General features: G+C 47.5%; 1 non-coding gene across 1 annotated transcript; it reads left to right on the plus strand.

Annotated features, from left to right (window-relative positions):
* Positions 1–6,762: 6,762 nt before the first annotated feature.
* On the plus strand, positions 6,763–6,834 carry TRNAA-CGC (transfer RNA alanine (anticodon CGC)). Its single transcript has one exon. It is a non-coding gene; the product is annotated as a tRNA-Ala (tRNA).
* Positions 6,835–7,669: the final 835 nt, after the last annotated feature.

Below are 7,669 nucleotides of genomic sequence, written 5' to 3' on the forward strand. Positions count from 1 at the left end.
CTTAAGCTCATGGGTACAGACCTTGAAGATGTGGGATATTCAGCAGAAAACTCGAAGGAATCTTTGGAAGGAGACAGAGCCATATAATTTAGTTCCATATCTATGGACTGAGTCTTCGGTGACGACTGTGAACCAGCCTGTTTTCTGGCAGCCCGAAAATTTTTGATATATTGGTCAAGAAGAGCTTGATCTTGTTCGGGGAGTTCCATCTTGGAGGACTGAGCTAAATCTGTGTTAAAGTATAGAGTCTCTAGAGTACTAACTGTTTTTTCAACACAGTGGGAGTCGATAGAAGACAGGCTGGAATTATCAGGATCAGGTAAGTTTGGAAGAGTCTCTGGGCTGAAGGATAGTACAGACTTGGAAGTAGACAAACTTGGACCAGCTGGAACCGGAGGACATCCGATTGTACTTGAACCAGCTAGGACCGGCAGGGACTCTGGATTGACGGATGGGACCGGATGATCACTGAAGATGCTTAAATCGGCTGGGACCGGCATGGACTCAGGATTGATGGATGGCAACGGATGATCACTGAATATACTTGATCCGGCTGGGACCGGCATGGACTCTGGACTGACGGTTAAGACCGGATGAGAACCAGAGGTGTCGGAATCGGCTGGAACCGAATGAGCCTCCTGACTGACGGCTGGAACCGGATCATCAATGGAGGTACTTGAACCGGCTGGGACCGGAGTGGACTCTGGACTGACGGATGGGACCGGATGAGGTCCAGAGGTGTCGGAATCGGCTGGAACCGAATGAGCCTCCTGACTGATGGCTGGAACCGGATCATCAATGGAGGTACTTGAACCGGCTGGAACCCGAGTGGACACAGGACTGCGGGCCCCCACTTGGGGCTGAAGACTGCGGACCCCCACTTGGGGCTGAAGACTGCGGACCCCCACTTGGGGCTGAAGACTGCGGACCCCCACTTGGGGCTGAAGACTGCGGACCCCCACTTGGGGCTGAAGACTGCATGTGGTCAGAATCACTTTGTTCTTGGGCTTCCGGAGTGAACAATTCTCAATGAAGTGGTCTGGATTACCACAGTAGAAACATAAATGGAGAGACCTGCGTCTTTGGCGTTCAGATTCTGAAAGCTGGGACCTCCGCTTGCCCTGGACAGAAATTTCGCTCTGAAGGTTGGGAGGCCTTTCAGATTTCACAGGCACTGTCACTGAGACTCCTTTCACTTTGGAGCTGTAGCTGATGGGCTTCACAACCTCAGGAGTGTAACTGAGTAACGTAGTTATTATGGGAAAATTTTTTGCCAAAAGTTCTTGCAGCTGGATAAGTGAGTGGTGGTAGGTTCCCATTGGTATTGCTGTCAGATTTTGCATAGCCACTTTAAAGTCACTAGCCAAGTCCAGGGGCTTTTGCATACTGTCACAACTGGGGATTTGGGACCCGGGAGTGACCTTGGTGGCTAGCTGACAACCCAATGGAAACAGGACGGAGGCAAGTGGATACAAATGGGTAATGTTTATTGCATAGAATGAACTGGTACAGGGGACATTTGAAAGTCTGTAAAAGTCTTTGGAAAGCTGGGAACTAATAAGTTACTTGGAGGCACGTAGTAGAGGCACGGGAGCACAGGAGCTGGAAAGCACAGAGTTGGACCACTGGAGAGCAGGTGCCGGAAGCACGGAGTTGGACCACTGGAGAGCAGGTGCCGGAAGCACTGTAGGCAGTGGTGAAGGTGGTTGCGGGTGCAGGTACTGAGGCACGCAGAGACAGGTGGACACCGGTGCAGATGCTGGAGCGTGCGGGTGCAAGTGGTCACAGGTGCAGGTAACTCGGAAGCACAGGTGCAGGTAACTCGGAAGCACAGGTGCAGGTAACTCGGAAGCACAGGTGCAGGTAACTCGGAAGCACAGGTGCAGGTAACTCGGAAGCACAGGTACGGATGAACACTGGCACCGATGAACACAGGTGCAGATAACTTGGAAGCACAGGTGCAGGTAACTGGAAGCACAGGTGCAGGCGACTCGGGAACACAGGTGCAGGCGACTCGGGAACACAGGTGCAGGCGACTCGGGAACACAGGTGCAGGGACAGGAAGCAGGTACTGGATACAGGTACAGGGTAACACTGGTGCAGGTACTTGTAATGCAGGAACAGGTGAACACTGGTGCAGGGTCTTGAAGGCACACAGGTGTAGGAACGCTAGTGCAGGGTTTTGGAGGCACACAGGTGTAGGAACGCTGGTGCAGGGTGTTGGAGGCACACAGGTGCAGGAACACTGGTGCAGGGTCTTGGAAGCACACAGGTGTAGGAATGCTGGAGCAGGTACTTGGAGACACACAGGTGTAGAAATGCTGGTGCAGGGTCTTGGAAGCAGGATACAAATGCTGGGTAACTGGAATACCACAGAGCTAAAGCAGGAACACAAGCTGAAGCTTCCTCCCAAGTTATTGACAACAATGCAAAAGCAAAGCGTCTACGCAGGGCTGGGAGGATAACCCCTCAGAGCAGCACTGATTGGCCATCCAGGTGATTGGGAATGGCCACACCTGGAACAGTCTCTGGATGAGGCCAACAGGGAACTTGTATCTTTCAAGTGGTAACCACAGAGTTAATGGCTGAATCAGAATCGCCCAGGTGCTCATTACAAGCAAATAGTCAGATCTTGCTGCAGCAGGCTGAGAAACAAGACTGACAGGCAGGTAAGACAGGACAAACACACTGAGTTCTGGCAGGATTGTGACAATATATATATATATATATATATATATATATATATATATATATATATATATATATATATATATATATATATATAAAGAAAAAAACAAATTCTTAGAATTGCACTACCAGTGTGTGGTCACCAATAGCACTAAACTCCCTACTAGTGGAGTTTAACACTACCCAAATACTATCCCAATAGTGCTGGTGCCCTATGATCACGTGTTTCGCAAGTATAAACAAAAATGAATTGGTGTACATAAACCAAATCAGACCACCTTCTATTCAAAAAGTGTATGTTGTGCAAAGGGTATTCAAATCAAAACCAACACTAATGCCCCCATCGGACACTCAAGCACTACCTTGGGGTCCCTATAGGAGTCTCCGATATATCTATATCCTATCCTATACGTGTCTAAGAAGCCAATACAGGCACAATCGCAGATTATTATAAAATACACGTCTATAGGAATACAATCTCCAATATAGTCGGACTAGACACAATCCCAGTGTGAAAATAACACTACCGCACCCACCCCCAACTGCCTACATTTTGGATGGTGGGGGTATGAAAAGGTCGGTAGGACGCCTACCGCATGCACTCGCCATGCTTCGGGCTGGCATGGATAGTGGAATAAACAAGGTCGACAGCTGTTACGTCGACAAATGTCATTGTTAACAGGTTTAATAGTGTTTTGCACAATGCACCCCTATGTACCCCTATACTCAACTAAATTTAGATGCTAGAGCGTCTAAATTTAGATTGACCCTTTGTTAGCGTCTAAATTAAGACGCTATAGCGTCAAAATTTAGCTTCTAAATAAGACGCTACAGTGTCAAAATTTAGCGTCTAAATTAAGACACTACAGAGTCTAAATTTGGACGTCACCATTGTTAGCGCGGTGTGCCAGGGTGTCTACTTTAGATGCCCCCTTTGTTAGCGGTGTGCTGGGCTGTCTATTTCTCTGTGGATCTACAAGTGCCACAATCACCTGTCAGCGCTGCCGCGGAGTCAGTGCTGCCGTGGAGTCAGCGTAGCGCTGCTGCCGGTGCTATGCTGATAACGTAACTTAGAGAAGTAAGGCAGCCCGGTGTGCCTGGGTGTCTACTTTAGACGCCCCCTTTGTTAGCGGTGTGCTAGGCTGTCTATTTCTCTGTGGAACTACAAGTTCCACAATGACCTGTCAGTGCTGGGCTGCCGCGGAGTCAGCGTAGGATGCTGATAATGTAGATTACAGAAGTAAGGCAGCCGTCGAGCTGCCAGGATTCAAACAGGCGCTACGCAGATAACGTAGCTTAGAGAAGTAAGGCAGTTTGGCAAGCTGCCAAGATTCAAGCACAGAGTGGCGCGCTGCCGCTGTGAAACTAAACAAGTACCATAATGTGTAATAGACATTTCGTGTATGGTGTAATGTGTAAGGGGCATTACAGTGTGGTGTATAACATGTAATCTGCATTATGGTGTGGTGTGTAAGGGCCAGGGTCAATACGATGTGTGGCGTAAGGTGCAATTGCCATTTCTGTAAGGCAGTACATTTTCAAAAAAGGGGGCATGAATCAGGAACAAAAATATAGTTTAATGGTTTGTTTCAGGGAGGAGGGCCCCAAAATGGTAATTTTCCCAGGGCCCCATGGTGGGCAGTATTCAATGAAGGTGATTTGCCATGGTCTACAGCGTATGTGTGCTATTTTCATGCTCTAAGGTGAATCTTTTTACAGAAAAAGTGAATCACCCTATTCAACGTGCAATATTCGCCGACGGCGAACAGTGAATGACGGATAATTCACCGACTGATAGTCTCCGCAATTCGCTGTGGTTTTTCAATGTGATTTGCCTTGAGTGTATTCAATGATAAGATGGTGAATTGCTTTCTAAGTGATTTTCGCTGTGTGTCACCGTGTAGTAATCGCCATCTTTTTATGGTGAACTGTAATGTGAACTTTTAAAATAAAGGTTTTTTTTTTATTTGGTGTAAAAAAATCTGATTTTTTACACATAACAGCCAGCAGGGAGCCGGGATCTGAGAGACGCTCATTACATATTCATATATTCACTGCTCCCGATCATTAAATATGCATGATCGGGAGCAGTGCAAGCGGCTCCCTACCCTGTCCTCTGCTAGCTCTCCCGGGGGGCAGCTTGTGCTGCCTTGGTCTCGGGGAGCCCTCCTCCCCTTCACATACATTCTGGGGCAGGCAGGGAGACTTCCATCTCCCTTCCTGCTGCCGTCTCCCTGCTCCATGTGGTGTCTGCCGCAGGGGTTAAGAATCGCCGTCAGGGGCAGCGAGCCCCTGCGGCATTGAATACTGTGACAGCGAGGGCTGACAGCGAAGGCTCCAACCCTCCGGAACATGGCAACAGTCACATGCTGATTAATGTCATTGAATACTGCCCGTCTTAAGTCTTAATCCAGCTCTGGTGGGAGCCACAAACACAGCTCTGCCAATTTGACATGGCAGTGGACAAGCTTTGTGTTTGTTAGAAGGAACTGCATTACTCCACACTGTATTAGGCACTCAAATGTTAATCATACCGAAAGGTTACACTTATGGATGCCAATCCCGATATCATCACAGTATTACGAGAATTAGGTAATTTTTGGCTTTGGTTTTGGGATCAAAATGAGCATGCGTATTTGCTCCCTGTCTGCTGGGCTGAGCTTAGCATCAGCATTGCCCGGTTTAGGTGCTGCCTAGTAAACATGTTATTTGACTGTGCAGCGTTATGTTAGAGGTCAAGCTGTGCAGCCACAGACTGGCCTTCCCCTCTACCATATCTGCTCACCCACTGAAGGACTGCTTCACAGCAGCTCCTGGTGCAGCCTGTCATCAGGAGGCCAATACCAGGATTCCTGGAATTGCCAGTTTTCTTAATACAATATTCAGGTAGAGTCAGGGCCGGCGCCACCACTAGGCAGCCTTAGGCGTTTGCCTGGGGCGCCAGACACTGGAGGGCGGCCACTTGGAGCAGCCCCCCCCCTCCCCGGATCAGGTGAGTGGCTCCCTCTCTCTCTTCCCTTGCTTGCCCCCCCCGTGGAGTGATACCGTGGCCATCACCGCGTCCCAAACCCCCCTTCCCCCCTTGGAGCAAGATGCTGCTCTCTCTCTTCCTTCTCTCCATGGAGCGTCGCACCTCCCGCCGCCACCGGCCTGCTCCCCCATGGAGTGAGACGCTGCTCCCTCTCTATCTCTGCCCCCCCCCCAACCTCGCCCCACCGGGAAGTGATGCTGCGGACATCACCGCCATAGTCGACATAGTCTACACAGTATACCTAATTGCTTAATTTATGCTACTACAAAATACACTGGAGAACCATACCGATTGATTTTTTTTAATGAGAATTCTAATTTTTTATCGATCCCATTCATTCATATTATTTTGTATATGTATCTGTATATGTGTTTTATGTTTATTTGTGTGTAAAAAAATATATTTAATTCAATTGATTAGAATTGTATATATCATTTAATCAGAACAACCCCAGCGCTGTATATATCTGTAGTCATTTCCTCCCTAATGTTAATCTGGCCCATGGAAATGTTATTATAGTATATTTGTGGGGAAAATCTGTAGCTTATGATTTCAACATTAGACTTTCCACTGTACACCAAATGACTAATTTGGACATTAGAATAAGTATTTGTGGTTATTTCTTCCCAGACATCTCACAATACAGAGAAAAAAAGTAACATGTAGTCTAGTCTTCATGATCGAAAATGTATTGGAGTTGTGATAATTGCTTCATATCTGCTTTAAAGTTGCACATTTTAAATATTTTATTTGAAACATAATGGGATTTATTTGACTATTTTGTTGTTTTATGTTTCCACTTTTGTAAGCTGTAACAAATACAGTCTTGCCAATACTTTTTGGTTGAACAATAATGCCACCTAGTGTAAAAGTTATGCAACTTCATCTTTTTACACATAAATACAATATTGCATAAAATTTCCTCTTATGTATATCAAATCAGAAAATGGTTTATAATACATTACATGCACAACTACATCCTACTACCCCTAGTTTGATTTATATGCTGTATATAAACTTTCTTCAGCCCCAAATGAGAGAGTGGGGATGTAGCTCAGTGGTAGAGCGCACGCTTCGCATGTGTGAGGCCCCGGGTTCAATCCCCGGCATCTCCAGGTTTTTTTTATTTTGGTCAGTAGGGTTTACAAAAAAAACTAAAATGTATGTGTTTACCACACTTTAATATAATTTATTACTGTAATTGCTATGACAAGCTAAAAGCCACATAACATCAATAGTAATAAATCCGTTTGTACTGGTTGGCAGGGTGTCAAACACAAGGCCCGTGGGCCAAATCCGGCCCGCCAGACCTCGTCATGTGGCCCGTGCAGCCGCCGACACCCACCCCCGCCTGGCGCCGATTACATTACTGCGGGAAGCCATCACAGTGTGAGTGTCACATCACATTCAGTGACACTCACATGACGACTCGAGACATAGGGCCTGATTTACTAAGCTTCAAAAGTGATAAAATGGAGAGTGATAAACAGCCAGCCAATCAGCTCCAACTTGCCATGCCACAGACTGTGTTTGAAAAATGTCAGGCAGGAGCCGATTGGCTGCTTGTTTATCACTCTCTATTTTATCACTTTTGAAGTTTAGTACATCTGGCCCTGAGAGACATACCTAACAACGTGAGGAAGCCGGATGACACAGTCACTCCGCCGCAGCATTCGCTGGGAGGAGGAGGGAGGAAGGACAGTGGACACAGACTTGTTAGTGTCACTGTGTGACGTGCCCTCCTGCCTGTGGTGCCGCGTTGCGCAGCAGTGGCATCAGTTGGTTCAGTATATTTACTGTAAGTTTGGCAGTGGGGTGGGCACAGTTGTGTTGTCTCTTGTTGTCCAGACCAGTCTGTCCAGTCCAGAGTCTGTGGCCGGGCAGGCAGAGAGCCAGGCCAGCAGCACACAGCCGCAGCCTGAGCCCACAAATCTGCAGTGCGGCTGCCTG

This window comes from Crinia signifera, chromosome 11 (genome assembly GCF_055691185.1).
Source record: "Crinia signifera chromosome 11, ASM5569118v1, whole genome shotgun sequence".
Lineage (NCBI taxonomy): Eukaryota > Metazoa > Chordata > Amphibia > Anura > Myobatrachidae > Crinia > Crinia signifera.